Source organism: Cataglyphis hispanica, chromosome 3 (assembly GCF_021464435.1).
Source record: "Cataglyphis hispanica isolate Lineage 1 chromosome 3, ULB_Chis1_1.0, whole genome shotgun sequence".
NCBI lineage: Eukaryota > Metazoa > Arthropoda > Insecta > Hymenoptera > Formicidae > Cataglyphis > Cataglyphis hispanica.
In genome coordinates, this window is record NC_065956.1 from 2519764 (window position 1) to 2543960 (window position 24197).

Here is a 24197-nt window from a genome sequence, read left to right on the forward strand (position 1 = left end):
GTTCCAAGCATTTCGCAACGGAATAAGCCCCGCCGCTATTAAATCCGCGTATATATATATATTATGCAGATCTTTATAGCCTCTTACCAGACAATCGCTGATACTCTTTTTTAGATTAGACGTATAACGAATGCGCACAGAGTTCGAATGTAATTTTTGCATTTTCATAGAATATGTGCCCACGGTCCAGAAATATTTAGGCGTATAAATAAGAATATTTATCTTTCACTGTTTTATTATGTTTTGTAATAAGAATATGAAAATCTTCGGCAAGAGACTATTAATTTATACATTGCGGCAAATCTCACAGTTAATAGTAAATGCTTAAAAAAATAAGCATTTTGAAATATTAATGAAAAATATTCATACAAAATGCTTATAATTAATAACGTTTAATTATTAACGTTTAATTTTTACGAAAGCAGAATTTCATTTAAATCTTCGTAATTATTTATAAACTTTATTATAATTTTTTTTTAAATTATTAGTCTTTGACGAAACATTTATACAATTTTTTAAAAAATATTTATGCAAAATTTATACCTCATAAAAATAACGTTATCAATTTTTAATTTATACAATAAAAGATTATGTGATAAGCATTTAAATCTAATAAGCATTTCAAATGTATATGCGCAAGAAGTGTAAAAATTTATTGTTGATTTAAAATCATCATATGTCATAACTTATTGTGTAGTAATAAAGTCAAATCCGTCATAATTTATAGATGAATAAAACGAAAAAAAAATGTTTCAGATAAAATTTTTTTGTTTGGTTAAGAAGAATGAAAGTATCTAACATTTGCATTCTCTTTCCATTTAAATTCCATTTTCTGCTCTTCCTTTACCATGTAGATATTTTACATTGTGCCATAAATTTCAAATAAAATAAAACAATGTTTCGTGAGGTTTGAGATATCAATTTGTACAGACATCGATACAGTTTATATATACATATATATACAAATTAAATATATATGAATACAGTTTAACCAATGGTTAGATATACATATGTATGTATATATATATGTCTCAAAAAATTACATGAAAACAATCTAATGATACTATAAAAATATTTTCTAATAGAATCTAACAATATTAACAATATATAATAATTTTAACAATTTAAAATCAATATTTAGTTTATATATATATTAATTTATTTATTTCATAAATGTTTGTCAAAAATAGATAGAGAGACAAAGAAAAAGAAAGAGTTATTAGTCGATCAATATTGATCACAAAATGTGTCCGTAAAATGTGTCAAATGCAATATGTAAAAAAAAATGTAAAAAATATTTCAATAATGCGTAAAATGATAATCCGTTAAACAAAAAACTGCCGATAGAGAGAGAAAAAATGAAATAATGAAATTTACATTTTTAGCTGCGTCCATTTATCTTATTTGCATTGCACATGTTTTATATTATCGCGTAAACTTGTTGACTTATTGTCCACAAAAAAAAAAAAAAAACAAATTGACAACATAATTTATATCACGTCGCAAGTAAAGTGTGCGTGTGTATACAGTGTATGAAGTGTGCAAGCGTGTTAACTATTTTCAAAAGCACATATTAAAAGAAAGGGATGGAGAATAACTGGCGAAGCAATAATGAAATACGAAATGCAGTCATTTTAAAATAAGGACGGGCCTTGAGCCGCGTTCTCGTCGTTGTCGTGTTCGATCATTTGCACCGCTTGCATCGCTCGATCGCGCACGCATGTTGCATAATGCAGCGCTTTACCGGGCGATAACTTATCCAATCACCGCACTGTCAGTTATAATCAACCGATTCCATTACCCGATCGATTTATCCTAATGAAACCTGATCGTTATTTATCACCATTTTCAATCGCAAGCGTCAGCTCGATTTTTTCGACCGCGCGGCTTTTCCACGCTCACGAAAGATTCGAACGAATAAAAAGCGAATGAACCATAGCTGTGCGATAGGGTCAATTTCTGAATGCCGAAGAGAAGCTGCGCATAGCACAGTTCTATTAATCGGTGCACTTCGACGTATCCATTTCACAAATAATAGTGCATAACTCATGGTAGGATAAATGAAATGCTCGCAAGTAGATTCAGAAAGATACAAATCGGACAGATCAATTTGCTTTAGTCAGAGTGCAACACTAGTAATCATGCTACAAACGCATTCCATTTCGGTACATTCACATGATTTGCAAACGCGATGTTCTTGTAATTATCGACATTTCCCCGACTATGAAGGCTAGATATTATCAAACGCATAAATATTCCATTGAAAGCAAATCAATGTGCCGGAATTAATATTCTACTGATGAAGCTTCGCGGTATAGCGAAATAAAAATAAAATCAAAACAAATTGCATTTGCGAGTAATTTTTAAATTAAATTAAGATTGCTGTATTTTTCTTTTTGCACCCGGAAACATAGCTTTTGCATAGATTAATACATAATTCTTCGTTACATAAGAAATTAAATATTTTGTATCATTGAAATAATGTGCATTTAATGTTAGATATATTTTATTAAGAAATAAAAAAAAGAAAAGATATTTTTAAACAGTTAAATTTGTCGAAAAAAAATATATTTCTTTCGAAATTTTTTTTTCAAAATTTGCACCCATTCGATCTTTTTACTTATGCACACAAAAGTATATCGTCTACGTATGATCCAGCCCTTTTTGTGTCAAAATATAATTGCGAAATAGAGAATCGCGAAAATATATCATATCGGTTACTCGCAATGCCAGGCACGACCACTCGCTATAATTCAAGAGTATCCGTCAATAAGTCGATACCGAGGTATAGGAGGGAAAGATCGGGCATCCACTTCGTCATCAGCGTAGAGTAGCGCGCCCGTTATTACTCCACCAGAAGCGACGCATTAATTTGCCGGGCGTCCTTTATCAGTGACGTTTCATTTGTCAGCAGGTTGTACCATAAATGTCAGTACGGGTGGTTGCCAAGGTGCCTTTCGAACATAAACTCGCGTCTTGCACGTCAGCTGGGCGGTGACGGCAAGTCGCAAAGTTTACGCTCGTGAGGGGGATGACAGTCGTCAGGCTTTCTCTCTCTCTCGGTAGAGAGATCTTAAAATCTACGCAATGGTTAAACGTATCCCTGAGATCTTTCTCCCGACTGACTTTTCCCCGGCACATGCATCATGCCCGTCGCATAACGACGAGAAACGTTCGACCGACATACATACTACATTACTCTAAATTTATAAACAGTGACATACGAGACATATTGCGGTACGACGTACTTTAAATAGCGAAAGCATAATACCATTCGTGCAACTATGAATTATTAAAATCACAAATATTATCTCTCGGTAGATTAATTATGCATGTGTAGCAAATTAAAAGAAATATATATATATATATATATATATATATATATATATATATATATATATAGAACATAAAACAGTTATTATTATCGGGCAATGAATGCCTTAAAAAGTTTATCTCAATATTATGCTATTATTTCTTGCTATTATGTAATAATTGCAATTGAACGATGGTGCATAAATTTTAGTAATATGTAATATAATACATATTGTGTGCGATATTATCCATTATTCGATAGTAAAATTTGCGAAATCTTGTATCAGTCATCTAATTCAAATACACATATATTTAAATAAAATTACTCTTAAATCGGCAAAGAAAACAATTTCAACAAATATCCCAAAAAACTTGTCTACATCATGATATAAAAATGTAAAACTTTTTTCATGCGTGTATTTCCTCTCTGTAGACTTACTTAAACTATATATGATTAAAATATAGCGCAAGCCGTTTCCGCTGTGAGCGGTGTGTCTGACTTGCCGCTAAGTCAAAGAGCAATCCGCAAATTCTGCAGAATAGCCTAACTGCTTTTCTTGGGAAACGCTCGCGAAAGGAGGTAAATTCCATTCGCCGAGTCCGCCGTTATGTCGACCGAGAGAGGGGGAGGAAAGGGGCGCCGGGTAATTAAGCGATGTTCCGATTCGCGGAAGCGGAGCCTAGTATTCGCGCAGTCGGACCCCGGAAACCGCGGGCGATCGTGGCCGGAATCCAAACGCAATTAGTTACACGCGCGGTAGGTTAGGTGCAAGACTATAGCTCCTATCTCTCTCCTCCGTGTATGTATACACTCTCATCCTCCACCATGCCTGTATTCATATGTATGTGTGCATATGTAGACATAGTCGTAACGATGGCGGTCGCTCGAACAGCCGGCAGCGGGGATCTTTCGCCTTCCCCCTTTTACGGTGCTTCGACCTTCCACCGCACAGCTACCGAGGGCCTCTCTTTCCACCCTCCTAATTTCTAGCTAGTTAAATAATACACCGCCTGTATAGCGCGAGCGGTAAACACGAGCGGGAAGACCAAGCGAAATCTTTGACGGCATAAAGACGTTCTGCCTTTAACAGAGTTCCAGCTGTCACCGCCGTATTCGAGTTTATGGTCGAACGGGAAGCAGCGTTGACGTAATTGATGGCAATGATACGTTGTCATCGTGAAAAGAGACATAATCGTGACATAAATGACTGTAATATCCGGTTACGAGTAAAATGGATTAACGGTCGTATCGAACATTGCAATTGTCCACAAATAGATATTTTACGATTTGCGATATAAACTTTATCTTTACGTAAAATAAATCAGAGAAATTTTTAAAAATCTGTGTTTATAATTGTATGGAACCTATAACATTCGGCAATGATATTCATATTTTTTCTGCGATGCTTTATAAAATATCTATTTTTAACAAGATAAATTATTTTGTATATTTTGAAATGTAGAAATATAAAGATATTACACTGCGAGACGTATACGTGTCAGAAAATCAACAATACTCTGTGACAAAACATTATTCGGTGGAGCAAAATTGTGTTCCTCTATCAGGAAAGCGAAATTATTCCATTACGCAAATTCTCGAGCACGCCCTCAAGCCTGGGTACCTTTAGCATTACTACGACGATGGGGATTGTTTTCCCATGAGCGACGGTGGAAAATTACTTTTCGCTCACGCGCAATCGCCCTCGCACGTCGCCACCACCGCCAAGTTGCGTACAGCACGCGGTCGCAATCTTGGCGACAGCGCGGTCGCGCCCCAGCGGCCCCATCCTCCCCATTCCGGCGTAAACCCACCCTGCACTCGCGTTGCCCGAGTAGAAATTCGCGGCTTCGCGCCCGAGGTCCGCTAAGTGAATGCATAAATTTCTCGCCGTTTGTTTTAGGCTCCCTTCCTCCCTCCCTCCCTCCCTCCTCCCTCCCTCCCCTTCCCTCTCCCACCACCTAACGCGCCATCGCCGCCACGAATGCAATAACGCGACGTGTTTCTTTGTGCTTTACGACTCGCCGTCTTGGCGTCTACCGTAAATGGGCTAATAAACAGACCCGGGTTTAATATCGACGAGAGATCGCCGAGACAGGCCCCTCTCCATCGTTTCTCTCTCCGTATTCCGACAAAGATCCTACCTCCTCGATCTCCGCGAGAATCCGCGGATTACACCCCGCGCGCTTGTTCCTTGGTTCATCCTACGCCACGCGACGTCTGCACCAACACGTCTACATCCGTTTACATTCCGCCGCTGCCGTTCCGGAATGGAAGACTCCCTACAACGATCTCGCACCGACCTTTCCCCTTCCCCACCCCCACCCCTCCCCGGTCGGCGTTCACAGAGCTACGGGTAACGCGGCCTCAGCAACCGCATTCACCCCCGCAGCCAGGAGACTGTGTGATGTACGAGGTGAATTAATAACACCCACTCGGTGGTCCGACGTAGACATACATATATGCATGCATGGTGCATATACATGCATATAGATATATAGATATATATGTATATGTAGATATGTAGATATATGTATTCTGCGGTTTACATAGAAGATATAGGTACACGAATATATAATATCAGATCTGGTGCGATGCAAAAAAAGCACTTCCGCCTGAGATGCATAATGCTCTCCCGCAAATGTTTCTCGCCAGATCGCGACGGGATAGATATTTCTTCTGCGAACAAGTTATAATTTTCGTTTTCGCGGCTTGTGCCGAGATCTTATCGAATTTTCGAAACATTGTTATAGCGCGCAGCTATCTCGCGGGTTCAGCCGAGCGCATCCTGACGTGTGCAATTTATTAAATTAACAGAAGTGAGTTTACTTAATAAATTGCGCAGCAATGTCGAGATATACTTAATATTTAAATTAATAATGCTTTTGCATAAAGTTTTAAATCTCATATTTTATACTTTATAAAGATAATGTGTATTATAATCCCTTATAAAAATCTTATAAAGTTTACGAGCACACATATTAAATTTATACAAGATAAATAATTTCGTGTTTTGTGCAGAGAATTCAGAGAATTGTGTGATATATTATTTTAAATAAATGCCTGTAATGTGAGATGATTTTGTTTCCGTTACGTAGGTATCGTAATTTCGCAGACACGAATCTCTGGCGAAGAGAAATTCCAAAGTTTCGACGAGATCCACAATGGGATAAGACTGAGTTACGAGGGAAAATAGTGTCGTTAGAATCACGCGCGCGATAGCGGCAGATTTCGGTATTATTGTACTCGGCTGGGTCGTAAGATAGGTGCGCAAGTATAAAGAGATGACGGTAGTAGAGAGGAAAAGCTAGCAAGAGTTTTATTTAGGTTAGACGTTGCTTTACTGAAACACGAGAAGTTATGAAGTTAACTAAGAGAGAGAGTTCGGTTCTTACTTTGATGCATTACAGCTCGGTTATGCTATATATCTATATTCTTAGAAGAAAGACGAAAAGTTGGAAAGATATCTTGACTTCGGGCATTCCGCACACTTTATTGGAAATGCGCAGAACTATTTTTTATTAAAGGAGAAGGAACTATTATCTTAGTATCAATATACTCTCAATTACATTACTCGAAATATATGATTTTTTTTTCATTCTTAGTAATAATTATTAAGAAAGCACGATGAGAGATTCTTTCTAGAATATAAAGTTTCTTAAACTAATTTTTCGTTAATATTCTGAAAGCTTTACATAATTTTCCCACTAAGACATAAAGATCAAACAATCCATTATCCCATAAAGCGCGAAATTATAATCCTAAGCGGCTCGTGGCTTATCCGTTTCTTTCGTACACTTGACTTTTCGCGTGCTTGGCATAAAAAAATATTGCTATCACGCGCCTGGCGTCGTCTGGCCCGATGGCAGTGCACCGCGCGAGAAAAGGAAAAATGTCCCAGCGGTAAAAGCGTGACTTGGCACATTCCCCGCCTTTTGTATTCGTCCGGTAACCTCGAGAATTAATTTACGCGGACTCCTAAGTGCCGCGATGAAGATTGAGAGCGTCTGGCCCGAACTCCCCCGGAGACCGCAAGAGTATTTTCGCGCCAAGACGAGCCGTGTCGCGGACGATCTCGAGGGGATTCACCGATCCGTAGTCGAGCAGCGATTTGCATTTCATCCTGCGCTCGTGGTGCGAGACGGAGTGCGGGAATCCTGTCGATCGCTGAATTACTTACCTGTCCACGTACACCGTCACGATGGCGCGGCGCGGCGCGTACGAGACAGAAGCAGGAATTATAAACGACTGACGATTCGTTGACTAACGCGCGTTTAGTATGCGGAACAAAACCGGTCCAGAAATTACATACTCTGAAAATGAACGATATGCTGTACGCGTACTCGAAAAATTTCATTGAAATAGCGGGAGGGAGCAGGTTAAAGCGATTCAAAGTTGCCGCAAATCGCCAATTTTTTAAATTTTCTGTATTTGATGATTTTTACGTTGAATAATTTTGAATAGCTTTAATTCTTTCCCCAATTCTGAATCAATTTTAGAGGAATATCTGCTTGTATACGTATCGCGCTTATGCACGGAAAATTCGAGCGATTCCAATGGCAAATAATCAGGTTGCGCGTATATAAAATCAGCTATGTCGAACAAGCGCTCTATGCAAAGTATGACCTCGTTCAACCATCGGTTGAATATAAAATTCAAATGCAAAGCCCATTGAAAATGCGCGGAGGGTTCATGAAACCATATTAAGATCACCATAAGGGGTCTCCCGTCCCAGTGTTCTCTCTCGGGTTATTTTACTTATTTATCTCGAATCTTCAGCACGTGTCTTGGTATTATAGCTATTCTCAGCTTTTGTATCCTTTTTCACTATCATACATTGTATGTTGAAAAATCTGACGTCGCAAATAAGATAAATGACGAAACTCATATCAAATAATTATAATAATATATTTGACGTTAAAAACTTAAACATATTTGTAATTGATAAATACATACTATCAAAAATGTTAAAAGTATATAATTGATTAAATATAATGCAAAAAAAAATGTATAAATATATTACGTTCGTAAAAAAAAAAAAATTATACTTTATTACGTGTGTTTAAAGACAGTTGACTTTTTATTAAATTTCCGTCAACTGTGATTGCAGATAAAGATATTATCCTAGACTTAATAGAAATAAAAAAAAAAGCTTTTCTGAAGTATACTCAATTATTTAATAGCAATTTCGCTCAAGTCCGTCTCTGAATTAAAGCGATGCACGGATATTGAAAGTTTCTGATTTGAACAAATCGCGTGGCTTGAATATGTAGTCAATGCCGGAGGCAGTCGGGCAAAGTTCAATCAATGCCGCGCATTCCGCGCTTGACAAGCTGAAAATTTTCACGCACAAAAAAAAATTGATTTAAAAAAAGATGAGGGAGAACAAGAGTCAAAGAGAGAGAGAGAGAGAGAGAGAATGAATAATGAAAGAAGGAAAAAAGAGAGGAAAGTAGAGAGAGACGAAAGTAACACGAAGGTAAGAGACAGAGTAACCATACGCAGACAAAGGTCGATTGCCGCACACGCCGTGTCATGTGAGAAAGCAGCGAATCTCGCTTCCGACGATTGATAAGGGGAGCACGATACGCCGACTGGCAGCTCAATCTGCCTCCTATTTTACGATACAATAGACTGATACTATAACCGAACATACGCCCGTTATCAATCGCGACGATCGACAAACTTTCGTTTTCCTCGTCGCGATGGACGGTTCGCTCCATCATCGCTCAATCACGAGGTGAGACTTTGGATTAACATACGCGCGCGTTTCGCTGCACTTCTCGAACATCGCCGATCGTGACTCGATAATATAGGTGATAGGAAGACTGACGATGACTCATTGCTTCGAGAGTAAAAGTTATGGCGCACACCTCGCGGTGCGCTCTTCATGATATATGTGTGCACTGCCATGCAAATGTAGCGCGATATCAATAAGGAGATAATGCGTGGATTGTAATATAAAAAATGCGTTGTTTATGGTTACCTATACATACGCATACACATTTTAATATTCGTATAAATATTTCTAATAAAGTGCTAAAAGTGTCGAGTACAGGTAAGTATCTCATTTTTCCGGAAAGTTGAGGAAACATTTACAAACTCGAGCCTCAGATATGCTTATGCATATTATCGATCATCCTGACATACCTGATCAAAGGAACCTCACCTACTTGGACAGCCAGCTGACATTTTGACCACGTCATAGGCGCGTGTATATACGACCGTCTACGATATGTCAGCAGCGAATGGATAGATGTATACATAATTAATATATACACGGTAATATGACGCATACACACACACACACACACACACACACACACACCACATATATATATATATATATATGTATATGTATGCGCGTGCGCGATACATGACATTGCATGGCCGACGTTCACGAGAGACGAAGACTTGATAAAGGGAGAATACATCCCTTTATATCACACTAAAGCTTATGAATCACGTGCGATAAAACTGATACGAAAGCAATTTTATATGGAATCCAAACTTGACTCCTTTAAAAGAGAACGCGCATAATAAAATACGGTGTTATATAAATGTGTAATTTCGCACACTCGTACAAGTCCGCGAATTCATTAATAATACATTCGGATATTGCGGAATGTACAACGATACAAATGAGTAAAATAATGCGCGCACAGAAAAATACAGAATGTAGAAAATCGCGGTTAAAGTCTGACATCTAAAAGATACTCGAGTTTACAGTTTGCTCGGGAGGATAATAGCGCAAAGGATGCACTCCAGCGAAAGCTGCGGTGATTCTTAAAGGGGAAAGTCACGTGCGTGGACGTGGGAATAAGTGAAAACGACGTAACTTTAGAATGGCACCTCCACTTGGTACGCGTCTGGGATTTCTCGCGCAAGAGAGAGAAGAGAAAAGGAAAACAAAAGTAGTTTATTAAGATTTTCATTCCGGTATAAGGTAAGATTTTTTTTCTGTAAGTAAAACATTTCTGCGCGAAGAATTTTCTTAGACAATAGTGTCCACACTGTAATATAAATAAAATATAATTATTATTAACATACAATATATCATATTATATCGAGTAAGAAACCTCCTTCCCACGTCCTATAAAAGGGTTAACGCTAGTATACTTACATAGCAATTTTCTCATTACGATGTCCGATTCGAAAAATAGCATCGCGCGATTAACAGACTCAAAAAAGGAATTTTTCTTAATTAAAAACATTCTCTAAGACTTGACTTAATAATTATAATATACAAAGTTGCGCAGTAAATACATTCCAGGTAGAAATGCACAGAGAAATATCAAAAGATATTTCAAAGTAGATATATATTTTATATTTCATGTATGTATTCACGAATAAAATTTCAGGTAATCCAAACAAAAAATTGAATTAAAAACTTCATTCTGGAATAGCTTTTGTAAACAAAGAGTTCTTGCGATTACAAAGGATTATTCTATGATGTAGACTAATAAATAAAAGTATTTTAACTTCCATTTCTAATCAGCAAGATAAAATCTATCTTTAAATATTAACCGCACACAAAATCTCACTTAATTAAAATTTTAAATTACCCTTAATTCTACGTTAATCGCATTATTATATAATTTTGTTCGAACTTATGATACGGTGGTGAAGATTAATGAAAATCCGTGGAAACTCGATCGATGATAATCGCTCGAGAGGGCTTAAAAATCATCGAGAAAGGACATTGTCCCGAAGTAGAGAAAAACACGGAGGGAGACGACACACGTGCGAGAAACACAGTCTGCGACGTGAAAATCGACTACGGGCACGTGCCGAGAAATGGGTCGAGCCTTATTACAAACGACATAATCCGGACCAGCCGCTAAAAGAGATCTATTTTCCCTTTGCAAATCCACTTGAAATGCAAACTCGTGCGTTCGTGCCAATTAACTAATTATCGGCAAAGTTGGCATAATCGAGGCGAGGGAGTTGGCATTAATTGCACGATCAAAGAACCATGGCTACTGCAGCTGTTACTGTGTCCGAAAGAGTAATCCCGCAGCGGCTCTACAACGAAAGGAAATCGCGCATCCTTACGTGGTGTCGAGACTTTCGTTCCGCACGTCTTTTACTGAGACGTAAATCGTTCGACACCTCCCTCGAGACATAAAATATCACGCGCGAAGCACGCCAGGTTTTAGAGAGAAAAATACTATTGAAAAATGCGACGAAATTCGTCTGATTTTATACAAATCGATGCGACGGCGGCGTTGCAATGTTCTAGATTCTGCGAAAATTGCAATGCCGTAAGATTTTTACGGCCCAAGGTCATAAAAATCACATAAAACGCAGGAAAAAACAGTTACCCGTCGTATTTGATATGTGGATGCAAAAATAAAACGCTTTGTGAGATTGAATTTTACAACAGTAATCATGTAGGGCGAAATTATCTATCTGTTTTATAATGGAATTAAGCCAAAGTAAAATATATTTGTCTTCGATTATTTAACGAGCAAAAACTAATGTTTACTAAAAACATTATCAGAATATGCATTTATCATATATATTATGAAAAATGTCTGTAAATTTTCCGCGCACGCGTGTCTAACAAAACATTGTCTAAGTGTATTTTTATATTATACATTAAATTCCAATTATTAAAAATTATTTAAAAGTATATGTTTGAGAGAAAGAGACTAAATTAGTTTCCCAATTAAAAATTCAATGTTGATTCATTCAGCATGATTTTTAAAAGCATCATATCAAATGTATAATAAAAACTTTAATTTATATCGAAGGAAAAGAAAAAAAAATGTTTCGTATATTTCGAAATATATTACGCGTAACTAAGCTATCTCCGATTAAATTTACAGTTTAATATTAGTGTAAATCAATGTAATTTCAAGTTTCCATGCTCGATGGAAGTTAGAGTTTCGATTTTAGTTAAAGTTTCGCGTTCTTAGAAGTAGTCTTAAGTCAGGCTAAGAGTCCTGGAAGGTCTTACGAATGCAATCGTAAAATTAGTATTGCGGTCAAAGTTAGCTATCTCGATTACAGTTTCAGTTTTACTTGTGTTGATTATATGTATATTTATGTGTAAATACATTATTAATCCGTACCTAAGTAAAGATATATCTTAGATAAATATTAAAGTTTTATGTAACTTTCTTCGTTGCAAAATTAATCTTCCTATAATAATCTTAAAATTCAATTCTTTAAATTTACGTTAGAGATTTAGTTATACAGAAATATTCAGGCTGAAAATTTCTGTAATATTTCAAACAATTTCAATCGTACTTTTCGAATGAAACTGATCAAATATGCAGGAAAGACGACCATCAAAAGAGTGAAATTAGATTTGATTTTCTCTGAAAGTGGCCGACTGCAGAAATCACGGGCAACCCATATTCGAGAGTTAACGCGATTTCAGCGCAAGATATTCGCCGGACAGCGCCGTTCATCATGGGCGAATCGTAACCCCGGGGAGTCCCGCACCGCGAAAATGTATGAAGTCCTCGAGATCTTTCCTGTACTTCGCAATTTATCATTCAAACCACCATCTTGTCGGGAGTGTTCTCGCTGTGAAAGAACTTTCGTTTTCATGCTTGGCGGATTTCTATATCGGAGTTTGGCGAAACGAAAAGTTTAAGTTTTTTTAAACGGTAAGTCGAGAAACGCGGCATTTCCAGAATTCTTATAATTGCGAGACTGCGTGATAATCACCCTCTTATAATTTCTCCTATCTTGCAAAGATGCCGATCGAGGAGAAGCGAGATTGATGTGTGGTGCGGTTCTCCACGGAAACTCCACTTAATTATACTTTAGTAAATTAACAAATTATCTTTTTCTCTATGCTTCCGCTGTGTCCCAGGCTATCATTTCTTTTCTTAAATGTTATTCTCTTTTTAATTTAACTCGGCTCGGCTCGACTGCGTTCGTCTAGTGCAGTTTCTCGGTCGATATTTCTGTCCGCTTTCATCGTAACTATAGCAACGATGATTCGTGAAGAGACGATCTCATTCTCTTCGCTCAAAGATTCGACTTTAATTATAATTTTTTTACTCATCATATCCTTCGTTCACGCGGCCATTGTTTTCGACGGTGTAACGATCCGCTTATCTAATTCAATTAAGTGTCTTCCTCTTTTCTCTTTTGTCCACTAGCTAGATGAATACGTCGAATGATGTCAACGATGCGAGATTGGGGTTGGCTATTTATATCCCTCACTTGTCAATCCGTTAATTCAGAGACGGATTGATGTGATTTTTCACAACGTTAAGGTACCGTCGAGATATTTGTTATAGTTAGTGACAAAATCGAGCGTATCGCTACAGCAACGTTTCGACATTTCACATTCGTTAATTAAAATATTAGAATCTGTCCAGGTTAAACAGAGGCAACGATCCATCAGTTTTTCACGTATTTAGTACTAAATCTGATTTCCATTTTATATTTACGTAGAATATATATAGATTGTATCTAATATAGATAAAGCTCAGTGTGTTTGACATTAAAAGTCGGAATAAAATATATACAAATAATATTAGGGAAGTAACATTTTTCACATATAATATACTCTAAAAATAACTAAAAATATATAAAAAACATAATAATAAATATTATTTAAAATGTAAATATACATGGTAAAAATAAGAGAGCACTCTTTTGATATGCGAGACACTATTATTAGTGACATTAGTTTATCATTTTTCGATTATACAAGATGATTCATTTATGCACGCCTATAAATTTTTTGATCAACAATTACGATTGCAATATGTTATTAATGTAAGCCAATTTAACAATAATTTCCTTAAAAAGTTTCAACTGAATGCATATAATATTTTTCAGCATTTTATATGAATAAAAAATAAAATAAAAATCTTTAAAGATTTAAAGATTACATGTTGTATATAAGTACAATTTATATATATATATATATATATATATATATATAAATATATTATATAAAAATTATCCAAATGCCACAAATACAGTGTAACCGCAAACTTAGAATATACCAAACTCCGAATTTAATTAGCTCAGTCTAGTGAGTTGAAGTCGTTCGCCAAAAGTTCTCGACACTTTTAATTTAAATCCGGTTCATATCTGAAGTAGCGAAGAGAGAAAGGCAGTAGTTGGCGGCACCTCGAATAACATCATACAAACCGTGTCCCATTAATTAAATTCCTCCCAAGAAGTTTTACAACGCGCTTACGATAGATAGACCACGAGCCAACATCGATGGTTCATTAGATCCAAATCAGCGCGATATCGAAAATAGTTTCGCGCACAATTTACTCTCTTTCGTATCGGCTTTTATATGAAATAAAAAGTTGAAAAGGATTACGATCTTTTGATGTTACAATTTAAGTAGCTAGCTTTAATAAACTAATAGTTTATTAAAATGTTTGTTGAGCTTGACAAGCATCAATTATATCGGTATCAATTAAAAATATATATTTCTTCTCGATACATATTTACCATGTGCGAATATCTAGTTGAAAAAAAAGCGCCATGCATATAAATATAGTCGCGGAGTATCGGAGAGTGTGTTTTAAAGTCAAGAGTGTCAAAGAGATTTTAATCTCTTCTATTTCCAGTGGTTTGCAAGAAAGTACATATTGCACAACGTTAAAACGTCTTCGTCTCGCGGCAGGTGCATAATATCAGGCATGAGATCGGAGAACGGTGTATGCAATATGCACAGTACTACACGAGAGAGCATGGTACGCCTAAGTAATGGTACGCTAAAATCAAAAGTGTAAAAGCATGCGCTTTCCAGCCGATTTCACCCTTTCGCTTTTATCTCCGACGAGGAGCTATGTACACGGTTCACAACGCGTTTTAACTTGCAACCGGCGGTGCATCTACGTGGTCGGAACACGCGAGCGGGCAAAGCTCCGGAGAATAAAATCTCGAATTGAACCTAAATCCGATTTAGATCAGAAATAGTCACATTGTGCTATACCTATAATCTCTTCAAAAGCTCTGGACATCATAATTGGAGCGTGTCTAAGGAACCAACTCCTATCTTCCTTCCCCAGTTACTTCGTTGCAGAAAAATTGGCAGAATTAAATGACTAGCAGGTAGAACTTCGAAGATGTTCGAGTCTTTCGTTTTTATAATCACATTTTTAAAAACAAGAAGTATGTTAAATTAAAATTATAATCGACAAATGTCGCGAATAAATCGCACAAATTTGTATTACTTTAATTGATAATTATGATTTTTTAATCATCAAGTAATATGTAATTTATAAATCAAATATTAAAAATAGTTTAATAATTGATGAATATTAAATATGAGTTTTCAGTTTCCTTTAAGAGAATAAAAAACGTCCCATTTCATTATTTTATCACATGATATAACATTCTATTGCCAAAGAAAGTACGCGCATTGGACGTAGAAGATCCAATAACCAATCACAAACGCGCGGTAATTATATGTCACGTGAAAATGTAATTAGAACATTTCACATTCTCCCAATCGTACATCGTGCAACCGACAATTGCGGGGAACGAGAACTGTAACCAGCTACACTTCACCATCAAAGCTATTCAAGTTTAGTGCGGGTATTAATTTCTAATTAGTACCTAATCGATATAGGACATGGAAGACATATATATCATGTTCCATATACGGTCGTCGCGAATGCATTATACTAATACGGGCACATTAGATGCTAAGTGCGTTTTCTTATAGCTCTTCTTATAGCTAATATTATTCGCGTATACCTCGCGTTTGACGCTTTCAGGAGGATTTCAAGCTCGCAGTTGTCCGACATTACGCCGTGTTAAGACGCACTTTAGCGCGATAAACGAAAGATATGAGCGTACTTTTGAAAACTGGCGTAAATACTAATTAGTTTCAGCCCGACGACATGGCTCAACGCTTTCGCAAAGTCAAGCGTTTTTGCGGGACGGGAAAGTAGCAGAAAAGAAGCGCAAGAAAAATGTGAAGCGTAAAATGCGAGACGTAAAATGCGCTCGTCCACGTCCCTTTATATCGTGATGTATATGGGAGATGTATATTACGAGCATTATGCATGTATCTGTATATATGCGTGCGTGCGTGCGTGCGTGCGTGCGTGCGTGCGTGCGTGCGTGCGTGCGTGCGTGCGTGCGTGCAGTGCGTGCGTGCGTGCGTGCGGTGCGTGCGTGCGTGCGTGCGTGCGTGCGTGCGTGCGTGCGTGCGTGCGTGCGTGCATGTATGTCGGTATCTCTATCTGTCAGTGAAAAAGTATACTTAAAACGCCGGATGTCGACAAATCCTACTTTCAGGATTTTCTAAAATGCCACTCGATCTAGCATGATTCTCAACATGCGTTCCTGACATTACGGACGATTCGCCAAATATCTACAGGTTGTTCGCAGCAGCACGTACATTGTTCGGGATAAACACACCGATTTCGTTAGCAGCGGTTTGGCTCACCGCCAAAACATTCACGCGACCGAATAATGTGGAGATTGCAACACTTTTGGTATGCAAATTTTAAATATATTTGGTAAGATAACGATTATACACATTCGGGATAGAAATCAATATACCAAATTAAGATCTATGGAAATAATATATACATCAGAATACATGTACTTTTTCTCTCAGAATTTGTTATAATACAATAGCCCTATTTTCAACGCAACATCAATTATTTGCAAGTTACAAGCGGTTAGAAATAAATGACTCTCTCTCTCTCTCTCTCTCTTTCGCTTTCTCTTCTTTATACGAATTAAGCTTCATATCTGCAAAGAAATAATAAAATCTTCCTTCTCTGAGTTATTTTAAAGCGAATTATACTTTAATAAGATTTTAATTTAATCGTTAATTAGAAACTAAGATTGAACTTTTCACTCAGATAAATTAAATTCAAATTTGTCAAGCAATGTCCAATTATGAAAAAGTCCGCAAGTTGTGCAATAACTCGTGTATATTACAAAAGTTCAGATTATTCTTTATTTCTCAGTAACGTGACATTCAATTTCAATATTAAAAAATTATGTTGTGACACGTAAAAAAACAAGTCAAGAATATTGGTTTTTTTAAAATCATTTATCTGACACAAGATGCATGTGATATGTGTACACGACATAATATACGATGAGTGGTTTGCACGCTCTCTAATAGAACAGCGAGAGTCAACCGATCAAGCACTCTCAGGAAATGTCGACGGTAAGCAATTTCCCAAGACCGAGCGCGCCGATATATCACTGATACCAAGCTAACATTGTCAAGCTAATCAAACTTTGCAAGAACAAATAATTACTGTCTTTCCTATCTAACGTAAATTAACGCAGATACCTGCCCCCTCCATATAAATTATATATAAATATATCTCTTTAGTCTTGAAACTATTTTACGTACAAATTCAAGATACGATGACACAAACGTAAAAATATATTGTCGAATAAAATCTTACGTGCATAAATTCTCAGAGGGTTATAATTCAAATAATAAAAAATATCTCCCCCCCCCCTCCTCCCCCGGCTTATGTTCTTATACGCGTTCATTACTTTATAATTTAAGATTCTTTATTAACAGAGAGAAAAAACGGTAAAGCATAGGTTGTACGTTTATTAAACGTGGAAATAATAACGGAGAAATAAATTCGCTTCTCAGTGCGTACGCGACTAACTAACGCGGAGCGAATGAAGTACGAAAGGGGCACAGCAACTACTCTCGCCGTACGAATATTGCGCACAGTACCGAGGGATCTAATAGACGTTACGCGCGATCCGATCTTAATTCGATAAAATTGATAGCCGGCCGCGGTCTCCCTCCACCCTGATTGCAAGCAAGCACGATGAGAAAAATGGGAGTACAAAGATAAAAAAAAGGGAAGAGCGCGAGATGCTCTTCGTACGGATTGCCCTGCCCTCGTGCAAGGACAACGCGCGCGGCTTGTTCAGGTTAATTCCTCACGCTTTTTTCCCTTGCGCAATATTCCTGCGGCATGTCTGACATTCTTACTTATATCCACCTATTCCTATTAAGGATGTAAATGCGGTAATTTCGCAAGGTAATTACTGGGGGTCGGCATGAAAGTAATGCCTTTGAACGGAGAGGGCTACCAGCGTGGAGAGTGCCTGCTGCCCACTATGTTACCCTGAAATTACCCTATTGGACGAGACGCCTGAAAGCGCGTTTTCTGAATTAACGTTTCAGACCCCGACCGAACAGCCTGATTATTAGAGTCGTCATGATAGCGCCGAGAAATATTCCCCTTGCTCCTCCTTTGATGGGACGTCAAGAAACCCGCAATTAAGCAGCCCCGTCTCTCGGCGTTTCATGAGTGACATGCACTTTGAAATTGATAAATCCTCGACGCATCGTCTCTTTTAACCTTACAGGAAGCAGTTTTGATGAAACTTATCACGCATTATTCCCGCAACGTAACTGCCGTACCAAACGTACCATCTACGTTTCATAAACAGCGAAATCTCAAAGTACGTAATTGAAACTCAACCGTCAGATAAATTACATAATGACAACACAGTCGAGATTTATTGAGATGAGCGCATATCTACAGTAAAAACATAAACAGCGACGAACGAGAAAGAATCTGTGCTTCATAAAAAAAAAAAAATAATAATTGTTACATTATGTCATAATAATGAAATATTTAATTATCACGATCAAAAATAATCTTGCCAAAATCACAAGAAACCTACAAGCGAATTAGCAAAAAACCATTATATTGGAATTACATTATTATGTTACTCAACACACGTGTCGAATAGAACATTATCATTAAATAACGCGAAAAAGTTGGCGATTTCTAAATTAAGAATTGAAGCACTCTAATTATCGAGATATTGAAACAGGATAATGTTATTAATTAGTAATTAGTATTGAAAAATGATTTAATAAAATTGTTTAAATAAGCAATTATAATAAATAATTTAATATTTAATATTTAAATAAACATTTTACAATTAAATATATATCTGACATCTGTTTTATAAATGATATTTAATAATATATCTGATATCTATTTTATATATGATATTAAATAAAACTATTATCATATCGAGAGTAAAGTCTGCAAGCATCTCGGTGCCGTCCGCGAAGGACACTGCAACTTTCAGAAAGACGCTCGATCGAATTAACTGAACTACAGCAATTAGAGCGTCTCCTCTTTTCTCTCCGGTTATTCGATTTACAGAACATCGGACTCGCCGGCGTATGTTCATACTCATTAGTCAAGATTAAGACAAGACAGGTATACCGTGTAAACGAGGAGCACGAACGCCGCGGAAAACGGAAAGTACGCGAGCGATTACGTCTCTTACGAGAAAATTGAGGTCGCGCCAAAGAAAGTATGACAGTTCGCCTGGTGCCAGACAACCAGGAAACCACCGGCAGCCACTGTCGGCGAATCGATAGAAGTGACGGCATACAAGGCAAACTCCACGACCGACGACGCCCCACCGCCGCAAAATTGAGTCCATTATCGCCCTGGCCAGGTACCCACCAATACCATCGATATTCGTTTAACGCGTCGTTTCCTTGCCGGCGGAGTGACAAACAAGGGTCTGGTGAGAAATATAAAATTTAGCAAGTGGAAGTGTGAGAAGAAAGTGTCTAAGTGCCTATATCATTATGGAGAAAAAAAAGATATTAAGAAGGGAGATAAAAAAAAAAGAAGAAAAAGTCTTGAATAATCGTGAATTGCGTATCTCTATCGCATCAAAGTCTGTTTTTTTTTTTCGATCAGACGATATAATTTTCATAAGCAATGATAATCTCGCATTAAAACTTATCTTATATCTTTTACCGCTCTATGAATTAAAAAGGATCGGAATTTCCACCGTTTTACTTAAGCTACACAAGTGAATTACGAACCTAAATCGTTACATTGTGATATGAACTTTTTTCCGTTAATAATATAGACTATAACAATCTATTAATCGATATGGAAAAGTATATCATATATAGTATTATTTCATATGAAACATAATTCACAAAATAAAAAAAAAATATTTTTTTCTGTTTTTAAAATGAAATAAATATTGAGTTAACTGTATGATATATTTGTTAATTTTGAAAAACGGTGATTTAAAAAGAAATTATTATTTTATTGGTTGAAAATTTCGAAAAGTTAAAAAAATGTTATAAATAACACAAATGACAGAAACTCGTATTCTGTCGAGATAATATAATTAATTTTCAAGACAATTTTGGATGGAGAGCGCATATTTTCTCCTACATAAATTCCAGAATTATATTTCATAAAAAAAGATATAAACAATTTTTCAAATACAGGCACGAATACCGCAACAGCAGAAATTGAACGAAGAAAAAAAAATAGCATTTTATTAAGATCGACAGATGTTCCTGCATTCTCAAGACGAAGTACTTTGGAATAAACATCAGATGGTCAGCTCTCGCACCTCTCAACCTAAATAACCTGCAGACTGGTTATGGCTCGAATCCCCCAGAGTCCTCGTGTTGTTCCCCACCCCGTAAGTTTACGCGCCATTGGCCACCAATCTTCGCAATGAAACTACCGCTGTACAGTAGATTCCCGGCGAGGCCATTTTACGGACGACGCGTGAAAAAGTAAGTAAGAGCGGCAGGACGAAAAGCGCGGCCGAGGTAAAGAGGGAAAGAGAGAAAGATCCGGCCGGAATGCGCAACGATTCGCACGGGACGGCAGCTGCGATCTCTCGAATAATCACATTTAACACATCCGGCGATTCGCGAACGATATACTCCGCTGTCTTGTATGTATGCTCGCTCGCGGATATATTGTACATTGTATTACGCAGGTAACCGCCGCGCAATACACGACGGTACGGCATTACTGTACACGAGAGCAGAACAAGCGGCAACTTATACAATGACGTTGGGAAACGACGTATCAAGTACGTAATGGAATTACGCAGCTGGTAAGAACATACTATCGGTCCAATCTCGCTCCAATTGCGAACCAGCGCGAACATCTTCGCCGAATCTTGTCACGTAATCTAACGTGAATACGTGTGTAATTGCTCCAAGGAGAGAGAAATTGCCTTAGATACTGAAACCACGACGGCTTTTACGGAGGGAGCGACACGGGTAGACGCGATATTCTCGCACAACATTACTCTAACGTTAAGGATAAATTATTTACAAATATGTCTTGGTAAATGTATTACGGCGAATCGATTAAACGTCAATGAATTGATTTCGTCGAATCGCCACGGTAAAAGAATGTTAAAACTTGGCTGATTTGGTCATAGGTATCCGGCACAAATCAAAGTACCATTCGAGTCTCATCTAAAACTGCGAAAACTGGTCGCGGGATTAGCAGAAGCAGAAGCTTCCCCTATCCGTCGATTCCCATCGGCATTGCCGACAATTGCTTCCAACGTTTAATCATGTTACATCAGTATGACACTCTGACAATCCTATCAAAGTAACGAGGTGCGCAGGTCGGGATATACGTACGACGTGGGACTTAAAGTTTCATCGCGATCGATCATCCCTGATTACTCCTCCATACATGACTGCGCTCGTGTATACCTCCGACTATCGACAGACCATGTACTTAAGTTCTTATATACGAGAACTCGGCTCCGGGCATAGATCAAAGGGAATAGTGTACATTAGAAGTGATCAGCATTTCCTGTCATATGCTGAACTTCGACCATCATATTTGATATAAATCGTCTAATTAAACTAATCTATATTCCATTACGTATTTATAACGTACCTACTGTTTTTATTATAAAATAAAAACTTAAAACTGATCATTTGTGCCTATTATAATTCCGAAATATTATTCGATAATTTATTGATCGCGTATAATTTTATTAAGCAATTAGTGAAAATTAGGCTTCAGAAATTCGCTGCCATAAATTATTCGTTAAAAAATTTACGGATATTACTAGAAATCAATTTACGAATTTTTCAGTGTCATACAGATTTAATCTTGGATCTTATCACGGATTATTCTAATATGGATCTTTCATCTGAATCAATCGCGTAAAAAAATACAACGCAACAATAAAAAAATAAGAAGAATATTATTTCGAATTAATTACATATACACAAATATACGCTACCAAAAAATACCTCAAAATTAGAAATATTATAATCAATTTAATAATACGCTATTGCCATAAAAGATAATTATTCTAATATTACGAAGAATTAAGATATTATTAGAAATAATTAATATAATATATCTCTATTTTCGAGTCGCAGTTTTTCAATTTCTTCTTCTATTTTCAGAACAGGAAATAAGGGTTGCGAAAGAAGTCGACGCGCTTGTCAAAAACGTAAGAACGGAATGTTTTCTCCTGTATTATAGATGTAGCAATGAGGGAAGCGTAAGCGAATGAGCAAACTTTAGACAGCGTGAGGTCAAAAAGCCATCAGGAAACATGGAGCCGCCTTTCGAACATACATAGAAATAAGTAGGAATAACGATCTTTGGCAAGATTCACGGTGTGATTCGGTCCTGACTGACTTTTTGCAGATTGTCATTAGCTTTACGATCGCGCCAACGCCGCGGATTTACATGGACCGTACCGTAATAGATCGCGAGGGAGAAGAAGGTGACGATAAATTTCATTTTCTACTGCTGGTAGATTCACCGGCTGTCTCACCAACGGAACAGACTTGTAATTTAATGCATGTTTTGCGAGACGTCTCTTTATGCACTTCCTGGGACACGTCCGTACAGCCAATCATGTTTTCACGAAGATGCGGGACGAACGCGTCTCATTATCGTAGTTGTTAGGCCATTTGTTCTATCTTAATGTAACTCCTTTTTGTTTGTGCTTAACGCAATACGGTATGAAAGCTTGATTGAGCACGGTCATAGGTACATGATTATCGTATATAACTCTCAGCTAGTTAAAAGAACAAATTATTGCCAATAAAGAATCAAAAATATACTAAAGCATTTGAAGCCCATTCTCAATCTTAGAGAATTAACAAAATTAGTTTAAGAGAAGATATATAAAACATTAAGATAAATATTTCTGTACGCAACAGGCAAATAAAATTTTAAGAAACGATTAATTAAAATTTCTTGTCAATTTATAAGTCATTTATAAATTATTTTTTACATGATTTGATTTTTATAATCTATAATATATATAGTGCATATAATATATATATTCTCTAATAAAATATATGATTTATAATAATTTAAATAATGTCATCAAATATTCTTGCTTGTCAATAATTATAAAAGACAATTTTGAAATTAATAATATATTTCAAGAAAAAAATAAAATTCATTCGCAGCAGTCTTTTATCCATATTATTTTATTTACGGCTTTCGATGCGCGTAATTTCGACGCTTCGTTCGTAATCTGCGGATTTAAAAAATTTGCAAACTCAGCGCTGTCGGATGAATTTTCGATATTTCGCTCGAGTATTGTTGCGCGGAACGTTTCATCCCTTCGTGAGAGGGATGGAGCCGCTAATTCCGTAATACATCTGGCTTTATATAGTGAATATCCATAGAACCGTGGTACAATTACGAACGAGCAGAAGCATATTTAAATGGCAATCGAAAGTCGGAAATTTAAATCCTTGAAAACAGTTATCAATATTAACGTAGATATGACGGAAAAACGAATCGAGTGATATGTTTCGTATAAGAAAATTTGATAAATGCTTAAAAACATTTAGTTCTCCTTAGTAATTGATTTCTATATTTGTGATGCTATTTACATTTTAACGTAAATGTTAGAGAATGTATACAATAAATAATAAATATATACCATATATTTATAGCTTGCAAAAATTGCAAGAGAGTATTAAGTTTCATTTCGTATTCAAATTTTGTCGCGTCATGTGGAATCTGTTATCAGAACAAATGTGCAAAAGGTTTTTGCAAAAATTCTGATAAAGATACAACAAGAATCAACTTCGTCTATAACCTGCATAAAATCTGTGTATGTAAACTTTTACATTTATTTTATTTTT

At 36.7% G+C, this 24197-nt stretch overlaps 1 protein-coding gene across 3 annotated transcripts in view; it reads right to left on the reverse strand.

Moving 5' to 3' along the window:
* The window catches only part of LOC126859341 (autophagy-related protein 16-1), a 382369-nt gene that overhangs the window by 350181 nt on the left and 7991 nt on the right, over positions 1–24197 (reverse strand). The gene's annotated exons all lie outside the window — the stretch shown is intronic.